Here is an 18197-nt window from a genome sequence, read left to right on the forward strand (position 1 = left end):
CTAAGATCTCCAGTTTCTTGAGTGATTGATGAGAATATCAACTACTTAACTTGCTCTGCTTCTTTAACTCTGATTTTAACTAGAATTCTAATCTAGCTACATTTATATATGGTTTTTTTTTCCTTTAATGTTCAAAGAGGATGAGCATGATATTGGATAAGGAAACTGAGGCACAAAGAATTTAGAAGATTGAGTTGAATATTAGAGCTCCCTAATGAATTTCTTGCCACCCTGGCTGTACTTCACTGTGCCCTTTGGTGCTCACTGACCCTGTACCACTTTGCTCTGAACACTCTCAAACATTCCAAGCCAGTCCTAGCTCAATGGTTCCCTGGACAGATGCTGAGTCACTGATGACAAAAATTTAAAAACTGCACACCTAGGCACTGAGTATCCCAGAAGCTATCCCACATCTTGGTTCCAATTTCAACCTCATTCCAGCTTTTGACAGGAAGATGGAAAAGTCTTTAATGGCAATAGGTCATTTATGCTTAATTTAGCATTTATTAGATCTGTACTTAGTTCTTACCTCTGGATAACTTAAATGTGGCTATATAGGAGGGCCTGCACATCAAGAAGAAAGGGATCAAGGCCATCCTCATGGAAAAGAAATACCAAAAAAAAACAAAGTGGCTATCTGGGGAGGCCTTACAAATAGCGAAATAGTGAAAAAAAGAGAAGCAAAAAGCAAAGGAGAAAAGGAAAGGTATAAGCATCCGAATGCAGAGTTTCAAAGAATAGCAAGAAGAGATAAAAAAGCCTTCCAAAGTGATCAATGCAAAGAAATAGAGGAAAACAACAGAATGGGAAAGACTAGAGATCTCTTTAAGAAAATTAGAGATATCAAGGGAACATTACATGCAAAGATGGGTTCAATAAAGGACAGAAATGGTCTGGACCTAACAGAAGCAGAAGATATTAAGAAAAGGTGGCAAGAATACACAGAATAACTGTACAAAAAAAGATCTTCATGACTCGGAATCACGATGGTGTGATCACTCATCTAGAGCCAGATATCCTGGAATGTGAAGTCAAATGGGCCTTAGAAAACATCACTACGAACAAAGCTAGTGGAGGTGATGGAATTCCACTGGAGCTGTTTCAAATCGTGAAAGATGATGCTGTGAAAGTGTTGCACTCATTATGCCAGCAAATTTGGAAAACTCAGCAGTGGCCACAGGACTGGAAAATGTCACTTTTCATTCCAATCCCAAAGAAAGGCAATGCCAAAGAATGCTCAAACTACCACACAATTGCACTCATCTCACACGCTAGTAAAGTAATGCTCAAAATTCTCCAAGCCAGGCTTCAACAATACATGAACAGTGAACTCCCTGATGTTCAAGCTGGTTTTAGAAAAGGCAGAGGAACCAGAGATCAAATTGCCAACATCCAGTGGATCATGGAAAAAGCAGGAGAGTTCCAGAAAAAACATCTATTTCTGCTTTATTGACTATGCCAAAGCCTTTGACTGTGTGGATCACAATAAACTGTGGCAAATTCTGACAGAAATGGGAATACAAGACCACCTGAACTGCCTCTTGAGAAATCTGTGTGCAGGTCAGGAAGCAACAGTTAGAACTGGACATGGAACAACAGGTTCCAAATAGGAAAAGGAGTACATGAAGGCTGTATATTGTCACCCTGCTTATTTAACTTCTATGCAGAGTACATCATGAGGTACGCTTGACTGGAAGAAAAACAAGCTGGAATCAAGATTGCCGGGAGAAATGTCAATAACCTCAGATATGCAGATGACACCACCCTTATGGCAGAAAGTGAAGAGGAACTAAAAAGCCTCTTGATGAAAGTGAAAGAGGAGAGTGAAAAAGTTGGCTTAAAGCTCAACATTCAGAAAACCAATATCATAGCATCTGGTCCCATCACTTCATGGGAAATAGATGGGAAACACTGGAAACAGTGTCAGACTTTGTTTTGGGGGGCTCCAAAATCACTGCAGATGGTGACTGCAGCCATGAAATTAAAAGATGCTTACTCCTTGGAAGGAAAGTTATGACCATCCTAGATAGCATATTCAAAAGCAGAGACATTGCTGTGCCGACTAAGGTCCATCTAGTCAAGGCTATGGTTTTTCCTGTGGTCATGTATGGATGTGAGAGCTGGACCATGAAGAAGGCTGAGTGCTGAAGAATTGATGCTTTTGAACTGTGGTGTTGGAGAAGACTCTTGAGGGTCCCTTGGACTGCGAGGAGATCCAACCAGTCCATTCTGAAGGAGATAAACCCTGGAATTTCTTTGGAAGGAACGATGCTAAAGCTGAAACTCCAATACTTTGGTCACCTCATGCAAAGAGTTGACTCATTGGCAAAGACTCTGATGCTGGGAGGGATTGGGGGCAGGAGGAGAACGGGACGATAGAGGATGAGATGTCTGGATGGCATCACTGACTCGATGGACATGAGTCTGAGTGAACTCCGGGATTTGGTGATGGACCGGGAGGCCTGGCATGCTGCGATGCGTGGGGTCGCAAAGAGTCAGACACTACTGAGCGACTGAACTGAACTGAATTGCACATCAAGAAAAATTTTCTTGGAATTAGATGTTTCTATTTTTTAACACTTTGTCTCTCTATTCTTTTCTTTTTAAGCTATGACAATTACAAAGCAAATAAATAAAACTAAGCACTTTAAACACATACATATACAAACATCAGAAGTGGTGCTCAGAGACATTCAGTGTGTCATAAACATAACCAGAGCAAATAAAAAGATGCCATTTTGACACACTTATGGATAAAAAGGAAGCAACTATACTGCTTATTATTGCCAGATTCTGGGATTCAGAAATAAGCCAGAATGTCTGAATCTTGCTGCTGCTGCTGCTGCTGCTAAGTAGCTTCAGTCGTGTCCAACTCTGTGCAACCCCATGGACAGCAGCCCACCAGGCTCCTCCATCCCTGGGATTCTCCACGCAAGGACACTGGAGTGGGTTGCCATTTCCGTCTCTGATGCATAAAAGTGAAAAGTGAATTTAAAGTCACTCAGCCGTAGGAGCTACTTTATTTTGGGCAAAATATACAGAGCTGGTTACAAGTAAACCAGACCCATGGGCTCCCTTGACCTGGGAGGAAGTAGGTAAAGAATGAAGATGGGGATAAGTATTCTGTATGGATAATTATTTCTGTAAGAATAGAGCAACTCTAACTCAAAAATACCTCCCTGCCATGGATGGGCAGTGACTGAGCCCCAAAATGGGTTTTCTAACATTATAATGAATATTTTTGAAGAACTCTGCAAAACATAGCTTCTTTCTCTTCTCAACTCAAGGGTTCTCTGGGTTTATTTCCATCACTGTACAAGCTAAATCACTTCAGTCATCTTACTCTTTGTGACCCTTTCGAGTGCAGCCTGCCACACTCCTCTGTCCATCATTATTTGAAAGCTGAGGTAATGAGCCCATGTGCACTTGATGCACATGGTGCCCCACGAAAAAAGGTCAGTCACCCTCCTTACCCTTTGTCTTTCACCAGTTTGGAGTCTGCAATATGAGTAAGAGCTGCTGCTGATATCCTTGTGACCCTGGCTTACTAGATCAAAACTTGGCTAGATCAAGCCAAGACTGACAACTTTGCACTGAGCGTGAACAGAAATTTAAATTCTACAGGTGTGTTGTTATTTCATGTTTACTTAATTCACCAGAAGTTTGGAACTCAAAGATCATATGGGAATAGTGTGATAACAAACACCAGTTCTCTCAGATACTTTCATGCAAATGAGACTCAAACCATACCTATAACTTTTATGGATTTTATGCTTAGGCTGTTTTACTTTGTTGAGTTTCTATGCCTTTTTCTTCTTACTTTTTTTTTTTTTCCTTTGCTAAGAGCAACGTTTCAGGGAATAGGGGGCATGGATATTCTCAAAACAGATTAGTGTATATTTAATTGGAGATATAGTAGGAATAAAATGAAAGTAAAGCAACTTATTGGTATGATTGGAAACAAATAAGTAAGTGTGACACACAAAAGTAAGTATGATAGCACTAATGGGAAAGGGGAGAAAAGATGTCAGGATTAATCAGAAAAATAAAGTTGTTTCTGGCTAAAAATTGAATTATGATTCTTTGAGTATGCAAAGATAGAGAAGATGTTGAATTGGACACCACTAATATTATGACTCCTATTCTAAATCCATAGATAACAGCTTTACTATTTTGTAAACATGGTCTTTAGTTCCCTGTGGAATAGACACAAGGAGATGATGGTGCTATTGTGTCATTTTTATTTTTACCATCATCATGTTGCTTTTTATGAAGCATTGTTTCTCTCCTCTGAGATACTCTGGAGGAAAGTAGTGGGAAATAACAGTAATTTCTGTTCACTAGGGCAGCAGATGATACCTGCAACTGTTTGTCTTTCTCATATCTATTTAAATTTGGTTATTAGATGGAAAATCTTAAGAATTGACCACACATATTCCCTTACATAATGATCTCCCAATTCTTGTAAGTAATGCTAAAGATAATTTTTAGCAATTTCTGGACTTTGTTCACTCTTCATACATTCTAACAGTGTATGGCACAAGACCAAAACCCAGTGTGTTGTGCCTTTACTCAAAGGATGACCAGAGTTTTCATGTTCATCAGCGTTTCAATCTCAGCATCTTAATACCATACATGTCTGTATATTTTTTCCAGGATCCTTGAAAAAGCCTTTTACTGATTTTGGAAATAAAATAGAGAGAAAAAATATTAAAAGCAGTGTTTTAAGTGTCAGAGATAATTTAATTCACATTTTGTTGCAGACTTTTCCCCTGTCTCCTCAAAAGTGGCAAATAAATTAGTTTTATCTCCATATCACATTTATTATAATCTTCCTCATAAATAAGGGTTAGTTTATTCAAGGGTTTGTTCCATTTTCCCCCAGAATCATTTTATTTGTACTTTGCTTAAATGTAATAAACAGAATAAATATCCTGGCAACTTGAATAGGAGATTGAGTTCTTAGGTTGAAAACAAGATCCTAGTAAGCAATAACGAGCTCTGTCTCTGGCATAGGAGTTAGACTCGCAAAGCTTAGGGAGATGAGTATCTGTGGAAACTTTTATAAGAAATGAATGTTACCCTTTGCCATGATTCACAATGATGCTGTTAAATAGCAAAATGAATTTTGTGGAACTGCCAATACAGCTGCAACACTCTATGTGGGATTCTGCCTTCAAGTGGCGAGGTAATGGGTGTACCAGACAAGCTCCAAATGTACAACTACAGCTTTCATCCAATTATTCCAAAAGCTACTTAAGTGACCCTGAAGCCAATTTAAAATCTATGTGAATCTGTTCTTATTGTCCAATGGACCCAAGTGGGTACATTTTTATTTGAAGCAGGCTCTTAAATTTAAAAGGGAGTTTTAGAGACACATAAAAAGAATGTCTGGGTTTTGCTCATATCCCAAAAAGGGAAATAATTACTAGAGTAATTGTTGCATGATGTCTTTCACATATATCTTACAACTTAGATCTGATCTGAAGATAGAAAGCTCTGCATAGCTTTTGTATCCAGAATACAACCTATACATACTAGGTATCAAACAAACAATAGACAAGTATCAGTATCTATTGATAAGAGGACTTGCATCAGAATTTGATAGGGGGAGTTTTTTTCTTAGCCTTGGGGATGTCCATATGAACTGTATCTTATATCCTTAATGCTTCTAATTTCCAGGCAAGATAGACAGACATACAGATTGTTAGATATTTAGATAGATGACAGATATACAAACACATACATAAACAGATACATGAAAACAGAGATACATGTATAGATACTTCAGCACATAGATAGATGATCGACCTTTGGATATAGATATATATCTGTATACATGAAAGATAGGAATATAGACAGATAGATCTTCCCCAGTGGTCAGACAGTAAAGAATCTGCCTGCAATGCAGGAGATGTGGGTTTGATCTCTGGCTCAAGGTCCCTTAGAGAAGAGCATGACTACCCACTCCAGGGTTCTTTTTAAAATTTATTTATTTTAATTGGAGGATAATTATTTTACAATATTGTGATGGTTTTTGACATACATCAACATGAATCGGCCAAAGGTATACATGTGTCCCCCTCATCCTGAACTCCCCTCCCACTTTCCTATACACACAATGGAATATTACTCAGCTATAAAAGTAATGTGTTTGAGCCAGTTCTAATGAGATGGATGAACCTGGAGACTATTATACAGAGTGAAGTAAGTCAAAAAGAGAAACACAAAGACTATATGTTAACACATATATATGGAATTTAGATGGTAACAACAATCCTACATGCAGGGCAGCAAAAGAGAAAAAGATGTAAAGAACAGACTTTTGCACTCCAGTACTCTTGCTTGGAGAGTTTCATGGACAGGGGAGCCTAATGGACTACAGTTAATGGGGTCATAAAGAGTCAGACACAGCTCAACGACTACCATATTCACTTTCAGATATATAGATAGCTAGACACAATCATCAAAAAATTCTATGTAGCTCCTTCCAGACCTTATTGAAAATATGTGTGTGCTTAACACTAATTCGTGGTCACACCCGGGAATAATTATTAATCCCCCAAAAGACCAAATCATTTTCTTTTGACCAGTAAGAAATTAACTTTAAGGTTTTCCCATAACATCCTTAGACTAATCCCTTCATTCTTCACTCAGAAAATTCATTGTACTTTTTTTTAAGCGACATGGTACTCTTTCACACTAATACATTCAGTTTTAAGTACATTATTTTTATGGCCTTATGTTATTATTTAATGGTTTATTTTATTCACTTTAAATCTTATACTGTATGATTTTGGTCCATTGTGCCTTTGTCTTTTTTGTCTGCTAAGCAAAGATTGTCTGTATCTTCTTATTTTATACACACACACATTAAGTGGGCTTCCCAGTTACTGCTAGTAGCAAAGAACCCACCTGCCAATACAGGAGAATTAAGAGGCATGGGTTTGATCCCTGGATGGGGAAGATCCATTGGAGGAGGGCATGGCAACCCACTCCAGTATTCTTGCCTGGAGAATCCTATGGACAGAGGAGCCTGATGGACTACAGACCACAGGGTTGCAAAGAGTCAGACACGACTGAAATGACCTAGCATGGAGCACACATACACATTAAGTTACAAAGGCCAACTCAATCCAGGTTTTAAGATCAGATCCTGTTTAAGCCAGGAAACTGCTCTGTGATACTCTCTGTACTGTCAACTTATCTTCTCCAGGGGCTCTATAGTCTTGAGCTTTGTTCACAGAGAATGAACCTTGATCAAATGCCATAAATGTCTGTCCAAATACACCATAGAACAAGCAGGTATGGGAGTTACAAGTCATTGGTCTTGCTCTGGTCAAAGGAATTTTGCTATGTGACTGTGGTTTAGTCGCTAAGTTGTGTCCAGCTCTTGTGACCCTGTGGACTATAGCCTGCCATGCTTCTCTGGGTTTCCATTTCCTTCCAGGGGATCTTCCTGACTCAGGGATTGAATATGGGTCTCCTGTGCTGCAGGAGGATTCTTCACTGACTGAGCCATCAGGGAAGCCGCTGCCAATGGATTCTAAATACAATTAATTATGGTAATTGAATGGTTTCCCTAATTATTGAATAAAATCCCTCAACATTTTCCTCACGTCCCTTATGGTCTTTGTGTGTACACACTGGTTTGCTTAGCTCAAAAAACTCCTTTCATTTTTAATTATAAGAACTCATCCACAGATTGTACTGGGAAGAATGAACAGAATAATTTATCATTTCTTCTCAATTATAATTTAGATTCCTTAATTTACTCTAAACACTACCCAGGTTACTGGAAGTTGTGTTGTTTAATTACAGTAAAACTAGCTTTTCATTTATTGAAGAGCTACATTCAAGAACTTCTGAAAATTGAAGAAGATAGAGAGACTTTGGGCAAGAGTTTAGAATGATATGGATGCCAGTGTCCTTGGTTTGCCAGATTTCTGGCAATTGACCCATTTACTGGATTAATCAAGTGGAGTCAAATAGATAAAGCATGTAATTAAAAGTTGTAAATAGAGTAAGATGCCTAATACATAAAAACATCTTGTAATGGTAAAAAATGAGAAATCCTTATTCAGGTCTGTTTTTTTCTTTTCAGATATTGAACAAAATTCAAATTGTAGCCAGCATGGTTATAAATTATTAGTACAATTATTAGATAATTTCAAAACGAGATTACCTCATAGCTTTAAGCAATACTTGGATATCAACCCAACTGCATAAATGAGGGATCCTAAGAAGGCAATTTGACTTAGCAGACCTTTACAGTCATAGAGCTATAATAAATAGACATAACAAAACCCAAATGAATTTCCTTACCTTAAAAGTCAACAACTGGCACATATTCAAAAGAACTAAATTATAAAAGTTCCACCTGTTCTTTATCCTAAAGCCGGTGGACTGACAATTATGTTTGTAGATAATGGAAAATGAAAGAATATTGGGGAAAAATACAGGATGTATTTCAAATAGAAATGCTATAGATAAAACATTGATGGTATTCTGAGGACATTTAGGTATCCTCAGTTCAGTTCAGTTCAGTCACTCAGTCGTGTCCAACTCTTCGCGAATGCATGGACTCCAGACCTCTATGTCCATCACCAACTCCCAGAGTTTACTCAAACTCATGTCCATTGTGTCAGTGATGCCATGCAGCCATCTCATCCTCTATTGTTTCCTTCTCCTCCTGCCTTCAATCATTCCCAGCATCAGGGGCTTTTCAAATGAGTCACTTCTTTGCATCAGGTGTCTAAACTTAGAGTTTCAGCTTCAACATCAGTCCTTCCAATGAACACCCAGGACTGATCTCCTTTAGGATGAACCGGTTGGATCTCCTTGCAGTCCAAGGAATTCTCAAGAGTCTTCTGCAACACCACAGTTCAAAAGCATCAATTCTTTAGTGTTCTTGTCACATCCATATATGACTACTGGAAAAACCGTAGACTTGACTAGATGGACCTTTGTGGCAAAGTAACATCTTTGCTTTTTAATATGCTTTCTAGCTTGGTCATAACTTTCCTTTCAAGGAGTAAGCATCTTTTAATTTCATGACTGCAATCACCATCTGCAGTGATTTTGGAGCCCCCCCGCCCTGCAAAAAAAAAAAAAAAGTCTGACACTGTTTCCCCATCTATTTCCCATGAAGTGATGGGACCGGATGCCATGATCTTCGTTTTCTGAATATTGAGCCTTTAGCCAACTTTTCCACTCTTCTCTTTCACTTTCATCAAGAGGCTCTTTAGTTCTTCTTCACTTTCTCCCGTAAGGGTGGTGTCATCTGCATATCTGAGGTTATTGACATAACCTCAGCAATCTTGATCCAGCTTGTGCTTCTTCCAGCCCAGCATTTCTCATGATGTACTCTGCATATGAGTTAAATAGGCATATGAGATAAATAGGCAGGGTGACAATATACAGCCTTGACATACTTCTTTTCCTATTTGGAACCAATTCCATGTCCAGTTCTAACTGTTGCTTTCTGACCTGCATACAGATTTCTCAAGAAGCCAGTCAGGTGGTCTGGTATTTCCATCTCTTAAAGAATTTTCCACAGTTTATTGTGATCCACACTGTCAAAAGCTTTGGCATAGTCAATAAAGCAGAAATAGATTTTTTTCTGTAAGTCTCTTGCTTTTTCAATGGCCTAGCAGATGTTGGCAATTTGATCTTTGTTCCTCTGCCTTTTCTAAATCCAGCTTGGACATCTGGAAGTTCACCGTTCATGTACTTTTGAAGCCTGGCTTGGAGAATTTTGAGCATTACTTTGCTAGCATGTGAGATGAGTGCAATTGTGTGGTAATCAGGGCATTCTTTGGCATTGCCTTTCTTAGGGATTGGTATGAAAAGTGACCTTTTCCAGTCCTGTGGCCACTGCTGAGTTTTCAAAATTGCTGGCATATTGAGTGCAGCACTTTCACAGCTAGGTATCCTCACAGCTGTCCATTGAACTAGGCACAAAGAAGTTGACAATAGTCATAGGAGGATAGCTCATTTGGTAAAGAATGTCTCTGCAATGCAGGAGACCTGGGTTCAGTTCGTGGGTTGGGAAGATCCCCTAGAGAAGGAAATGGCAACCCACTCTAGTATTCTTGCCTGGAGAATCCCACGGACAGAGGAGCCTGGCATGCTGGAGTTCATAGGGTTGTAAGAGTCAGACATTACTTAGCAACTAAACCACACACACACACACACACACACACATACACACACACGCATCCTTCAGCTTAGATGCTACTGTCTAAAGCCTGAGTCCCACAGTTTTACATTATTTATACATTGAAATATATAAAATCTACAATGTAGTTATAGGCACTATCAATAGTAATCACTCTCACTAATCACTCTTGGGCGTCTTTACTGATACTACTTGAAAACTGAATTGAAGATCCATTTCTATGTAAAAGTTATTGCCAACCAAGTTGTTAAGAAAATATATTATTTTTGAAAATATTTATTGATTCCCCATGCATAATTCAATTAGATGTGAATTTGGCAAAGTTGCCCAACTTAGAAGTCCCGAATACACTCTAGACCAAAAATTGAATGTGTAAAATGACTAAAGGATACAGATCCAATTACAGTCCAAATTAAAATCTTTCTTTCTTTGATAGCCTACATTACATACTAAAGCTAGAAGTAAAGACTGAAAATTGAAATATTAATGAAAAATTAATTGAAATATTAATTAACAAGCTTAGCAAGACCTTTCACACCATGGCTCTACAACATCTATATCTGTAGTTTCAGTTCAGTTCAGTTCAGTTGCTCAGTCGTGTCTGACTCTTTGCGACCCCATGAATTGCAGCATGTCAGGCCCCCTGTCCATCACCAGTTCCTGGAATTCACTCAAACTCACGTTCATTGAGTTGGTGATGCCATCCAGCCATCTCATCCTCTGTCGTCCCCTTTTCGTCCTGGCCTCACTCCCTCCCAGCATCAGAGTCTTTTCCAATGAGTCAGCTCTTCGCAAAGTACTGGAGTTTCAGCTTTAGCATCATTCCTTCCAAAGAACACCTAGGACTGATCTCCTTTAGAATAGACTGGTTGGATCTCCTTGCAGTTCAAGAGACTCTTAAGAGTCTTCTCCAACACCACAGTTCAAAAGCATCAATTCTTTGGCACACTCCAACTCTCACATCCATACATGACTACTGGAAAAACTATAGCCTTGACTAGACAGACCTTTGTTGGCAAAGTAAAGTCTCTGCTTTTGAATATGCTATCTATGTTAGTCATAACTTTCCTTCCAAGTAGTTTACATAGAGTCAAAAGTAGAAGATATAGATTTCAATAGAATTTCAGGATGTTTTTAAAATTAATATTCATATAATTTTCTGAAGTACTCATCAAAAGTATCCTCTCCACCATAATTCCTTCTAGTAAATTTTATGTTATAACAGAACTTTACTTAGTTTTTTTAGATAGTAGAGGCTTGTTTGTATCACCTGGGAAAGTCAACAGTATATTTGGAGTATAAAGTTTCAGATATTTACTAAGATGCTGCCATTTAGAAAAACAAAAAAATTATTTTTATGGCCTGGTTAGTCAACAAAAACATAATGAAATTCCCATAGAATTCTCATGTGATACTTAGATATGATAAGCACATGAACTTTTTTTTTTTTTCCCTCCTGGCCCAAAAGCACTTGCAAATGTCTTTCCTTGTTTATTAATTCTTAGATAAACAGATTTATAAGAATATTACTTAGGACATAAGATGTTATTGTCACATTAGCCTTAGATGGCTCAGGTATTTTACTCTTTATCAAATGCTAAAAATTAATCCAAAAACAAGTCAAGCAACAGATTCTGATAAAGTTGAGACATAGATCTATGGTATTGAGTGAGCTTTCTGAAGTGAAGTCGTTCAGTGGTGTCCAACTCTTTGCGACCCCATGGACTGTAGCCTACCAAGTTCCTCCGTCCATGGGATTTTCCAGGCAAGAATACTGGAGTGGGTTGCCATTTCCTTCTCCAGATCTTCCCGACCCAGGGATTGAACCTGGGTCTCCCGCATTGTAGGCAGACACTTTACCTTCTGAGCCACCGGGGAAGGCTAGGGAGCTCTCTAGGTCTTTCCATATTGGACATGTATTTCCCAGCAAAGAAATATTGATGGGTCTAAGTTATGTTTGTGGGGTTCTTCACTTCAGAATATGAGCATTTAAAGTATGAAAACATCTTCCATTTAATAAACTGAGTTGTAGAGCTTATGCAATTCTTCACACAGCTAAACCTTGTAGGATTCGATTTTCTCCAAGGAATTCTTAAGTAGGGACAATACTATAAGTAATGTTAGCCAGGAACATCCTGCTGAGGACATTTTAGAAATAAAGTCTCTTTCTCCTAGAAAATGGCTCTAATTTTATTAATTCTGAGGTCCAGTTAATGAGAAAATTAAACCTGATAACTTGGCTTCCTGTTTTCCCCCTTGAGGTGGTGTTTTCTACAGGCCATAGTGGTAAATGGATTTCATGAAAATTAATTTAACCCCCTCTTCTCAAGCTTCTATGTGAGATATCTAGTTTTACCAAAGAGTACTATCTCAAGACATGCTTTATTTCAAAAGTTTGAGCATTATATAGTGAAACTATTGAAGTTAACAGAAACCATTCCAGAGCCATAAGTTAAGAAAATTTCTGGAATTAACAAGATACTACAGGCAAGAGGTCCCAGAACTGTCAGCCCTTTTAAAACCCTTAATGACCATATTAAGTTGATTGTTCTTATGTATAATCATGAAATTCACAAGAGGAACAAACTTTTATGTCCCATACATTTAGCATTGATAGTAACATAAATTATTTGGCTGCTATTCACAAGAAAGAGATACCATACTTAAGCAGTACTTATGCAATAACATGGTCACATCCAAATCAGAATGTCCTAACTTTCAAAGCTTTTCTTTGGACATTGTAACTACAGTATATTTTCCCTATTTGAAAGATGTTAATAAAAAATGTAGCAGCATCATTGAAGACAATTTTAGGTAAACCACTCCACTTGATAGTTTTCCATATGGCATAATCTTTGATAGCAATGTATCTAACATTTCTTTATTCATCATCTAAACAAGGGAGTTGTGTACCTCGTGTATAATTATCCATTCTCCCAACACTATCCACCACATGAATTTATTAAACTGACTGGAGAAAAGAAAGTCTCAAATTTCTCAGCAATTATTGATGCCACTAACCAATGTTTTTCGTTTCAGTACTTGACAACACACGTTAACATTTTGTTGATGGGCCATGTATAAAGACATGGATTTTAAAGACAAAGAATCTAGGATTCTCTAAGATTGGATATATGTTTGCCTATCAAAGCTTTTCATAGAGGACAATTTCTATATTCCAGATATATATAGAATAGTTCATAAATGATAGAGCCAGTAATCCTACAAGCAGTAGATATGCCTATTATGTATTATACAGAGTTTGAAATGCTAAGAAAGTAGCATGTGAGCAGATTTTCTTAAGAAAATGTTAACCAGTCCTTCATCTGCCCTCCTGCTTTATCTGTATTTAATCCAATGCTCTATGAAAGAAACACAATGCAAGTCACAGACAGGAGTCTTGTGTGTAATTTCAAACTTCCTAGTAGCCATATTTTAAAAAATAAAAAGAAAAGATAAGATAAAATATAACCCTATATTCTATTATCTCAATTACCCAAAATTTTATATTTTCAATGTTTAATCAGTATAAAAGGAAAGAATTATTTTCTTCTATTTTCTTCTATTTTCTTCTAAATAAGCTTTCAAAATCTAATATGTATTTTGAACTTACTGAACATATCAATTACGACTAACTACCCTTGGAGGAAAAGTTATGACCAACCTAGATAGCATATTCAAAAGCAGAGACATTACTATGCAGACAAAGGTCCATCCAGTCAAGGCTATGGTTTTTCCAGTAGTCATGGATGGATGTGAGAGTTGGACTGTGAAGAAGGCTGAGCATCAAAGAATTGATGCTTTTGAACTGTGGTGCTGGAGAAGACTCTTGAGAGTCCCTTGGACTGCAAGGAGATCCAACCAGTCCATTCTGAAGGAGATCAGCCCTAGATTTCTTTGGAAGGAATGATGCTAAAGCTGAAACTCCAGTACTTTGGCTATCTCATGCAAAGAGTTGACTTATTGGAAAAGACTTTGATGCTGGGAGGGATTGGGGGCAGGAGGAGAAGGGGATGAGAGAGGATGAGATGGCTGGACGGTATCACTGACTCGATGAACGTGAATATGAGTGAACTCCGGGAGTTGGTGATGGACAGGGAGGCCTGGCGTGCTGCGATTCATGGGGTCGCAAAGAGTCAGACACGACTAAGCGACTGAACTGAACTGAACCCACATTTCAAGTCTCAGTAGACACGTGGTTAGTGGCTACTGCATTCTATATTGTAGTGACCAGACGAGGATGTCATGCACCCTCAGATCCACGTTCCCCTCCTCGCCAGTCTGAGGCGCGATTCTCAGGAAGTTCTCCCGCTTTGAAGCGGAGCTAGGACCCAGCGTAATCCCTCCCTCTTTGTGGAAACCTTGGTGCAGTCAGGTGTTTGAGGGGTCAGTCTGCCTTCACAGCTCTCTTGCTTCCTCTTAGTAAGCCTGCGGTGGGAGTTGGGTTTTGGAGCACAGGCTCCGAAGTTCTGCAGGCTGGGTTCAAATCCTGGTTTTACCCCTTGCTTGCTTTGGGACCCAGGGCAAGTGAATAAAGTCTCCAAGTCTCAGTTTGTACATCTCTGAGATGGGTTATTTACACCGATCCTCATGAGGCTCGGAAGAGATACCCCATGCCCAAGGTAAGAGAAACCCAAATAAGATGGTAGGTGTTGCAGGAGGGCATCAGAGGACAGACACACTGAAACCATACTCACAGAAAACTAGTCAATCTAATCACACTAGGACCACAGCCTTGTCTAACTCAACGAAACTAAGCCATGCCCGAGGGCAACCCAAGATGGGCAGGTCATGGCAGAGAGGTCTAACAGAATGTAGTCCACTGGAGAAGGGAATGGTAAACCACTGCAGTATTCTTCCCTTGAGAACAACATGAACAGTATGAAAAGGCAAAATAATATGATACTGAAACAGGAACTCCCCATTTCAGTAGGTGCCAAACACACTGCTGGAGATCAGTGGAGAAATAACTCCAGAAAGAATGAAGGGATGGAGCCAAAGCAAAAACAATACCCAGCTGTGGATGTGACTGGTGATAGGAGAAAGGTCCGATATTATAAAGAGCAATATTCCATAGGAACCTGGAATGTCAGGTCCATGAATCAAGGCAAATTGGAAGTGGTCAACAAGAGATGGCAAGAGTGAATGTCAACATTCTAGGAATCAGGGAACTAAAATGGACTGGAATGGGTGAACCGAACTCAGATGACCATTATATCTACTACTGTGGGAAAGAATCCCCCAGAAGAAGTGGAGTAGTCATCATGGTTAACAAAAGAGCCCAAAATGCAGTACTTGGATGCAATCTCAAAAAAGGTAGAATGATCTCTGTTCATTTACAAGGCAAAGCATTCAATATCACAGTAATCCAAGTCCATGCCCCAACCAGTAATGCTGAAGAAGCTGAAGTTGAACAATTCCATAAAGACCTACAAGACCTTTTAGAACTAACACCCAAAAAAGATGTCCTTTTCATTACAGGGGACTAGAATGCAAAAGTAGGAAGTCAAGAAACACCTGGAGTAACAGGCAAATCTGGCCTTGGAATGTGGAATGAAGCAGGGTAAAGACTAATAGAGTTTTGCCAAGAAAATGCACTGGTCATAGAAAACACCCTATTCCAACAACACAAGAGAAGACTCTACACAAGGACATCACCAGATGATCAACACAGAAATCAGATTGATTATATTCTTTGCAGCCAAAGATGGAGAAACTCTATACAGTCAACAAAAATGAGACCAGGAGCTGACTGTGGCTCAGATCATGAATTCTTTATAACCAAATTCAGACTTTAATTGAAGAAAGTTAGGGAAAACCGCTAGACCATTCAGGTGTGACCTAATCAAATAGCTTATTATTATACAGTGGAAGTGAGAAATAGATTTAAGGGCCTAGATCTGATAGATAGAGTGCCTGATGAACAATGGAATGAGGTTCGTGACGTTGTACAGGAGACAGGGACCAAGACCATCCCCATGGAAAAGAAATGCAAAAAAGCAAAATGGCTTTCTGGGGAGGCCTTACAAATAGCTGAGAAAAGAAGAGAAGTGAAAAGGAAAGGAGAAAGGGAAACATATAAGCATCTGAATGCAGAGTTCCAAAGAATAGCAAGAAAAGATAAAGCCTTCTACAGAGATCAATGCAAAGAAATAGAGGAAAAGAACAGAATGGGAAAGACTAGAGATCTCTTCAAGAAAATTAGAGATACCAAGGGAACATTTCATGCAAAGATGGCCTCAATAAAGGACAGAAATGGCATGGACCTAACAGAAGCAGAAGCTATTAAGAGCTGCAAGAATACACAGAATAACTGTACAAAATAGATCTTCACGACCCAGACAATTACAAAGGTGTGATCACTCATCTAGAGCCAGACATCCTGGAATGTAAAGTCAAGTGGGCCTTAGAAAGCATCAATACGAACAAAGCTAGCAGAGGTGATGGAATTCCAGTTAAGCTATTTCAAATCCTGAAAGATGATGCTGTGAAAGTGTGGCACTCAGCATGCCAGCAAGTGTGGAAAACTCAGCAGTGGCCACAAGCCTGGAAAAGGTCAGTTTTCATTCCAATTCCAAAGAAAGGCAATGCCAAAGAATGCTCAGACTATCACACAATTCCACTCATCTCACACGCTAGTAAAGTAATGCTCAAAATTCTCCAAGCCAGGCTTAAATAATACGTGAACCATAAACTTCCAGATGTTCAAGCTGGTTTTACAAAAGCAGAGGAACCAGAGATCAAATTGCCAAACATCAGCTGGATCATGGAAAAAGCAAGAGAGTTCCAGAAAAACATCTATTTCTGCTTTATTGACTATGCCAAAGCCTTTGACTGTGTGGATCACAATAAACTGTGGACAATTCTGAAAGAGATGGGGATACCAAACCACCTGACCTGCCTCTTGAGAAATCTGTATGCAGGTCAGGAAGCAACAGTTAGAACTGGACATGGAACAACAGACTGGTTCCAAATAGGAAAAGAAGTGCAATAAGGCTGTATATTGTCACCCTGCTTATTTAACTTCTATGTAGAGTACATCATGGGAAATGCTGGACTAGAAGAAACACAAGCTGAAATAAAGATTGCTGGGAGAAATATCAATAACCTCAGATATGCAGATGACACCACCCTTATGGCAGAAAGTGAAGAGGAACTAAAAAGCCTCTTGATGAAAGTGAAAGAGGAGAGTGAAAAAGTTGGCTTAAAGCTCAACATTCAGAAAATGAAGATCATGGCATCCGGTTCCACCACTTCATGGGAAATAGATGGAGAAACAGTAGAAACAGTGTCAAACTTTATTTTTGGGGGGCTCCAAAATCACTGCAGATGGTGACTGCAGCCATGAAATTAAAAGACGCTTACTCCTTAGAAGAAAAGTTATGACCAACCTAGATAGCATATTCAAAAGCAGAGACATTACTTTGCTGACTAAGGTTGTCTAGTCAAGGCTATGGTTTTTCCTGTGGTCATGTATGGATGTGAGAGTTGGACTGTGAAGAAACCTCAGTGCTAAAGAATTGATGCTTTTGAATGGTGGTGTTGGAGAAGACTCTTGAGATTCCCTGGGACTGCAAGGAGATCCAACCAGTCCATTCTGAAGGAGATCAACCCTGGGATTTCTTTGGAAGGAATGATGCTAAAGCTGAAACTCCAGCACTTTGGCCACCTCATGTGAAGGGTTGACTCATTGAAAAAGACTCTGATGCTGGAAGGGATTGGGGGCAGGAGGAGAAGAGGATGACGGAGGATGAGATGGCTGGATGGCATCACTGACTTGATGGGCCTGAGTCTAAATGAATTCTGGGAGTTGGTGATGGACAGGAAGGCCTGGCGTGCTGCAATTCATGGGGTCACAAAGAGTTGGACATGACTGAGCAACTCAACTGAACTGAACTGCATTCTAATTGCTTAATTTCCCCTGGTCATTTTCTTAGGCTAAAAGCTAAGAATGAAAATAACTTTGATATGAATGAATAAGAATCAATGCTCCACAATAATGTTTTGACACTCTTTT

The sequence above is a fragment of the Ovis canadensis genome, chromosome 6 (genome assembly GCF_042477335.2).
Source record: "Ovis canadensis isolate MfBH-ARS-UI-01 breed Bighorn chromosome 6, ARS-UI_OviCan_v2, whole genome shotgun sequence".
Classification (NCBI taxonomy): Eukaryota; Metazoa; Chordata; class Mammalia; order Artiodactyla; family Bovidae; genus Ovis; species Ovis canadensis.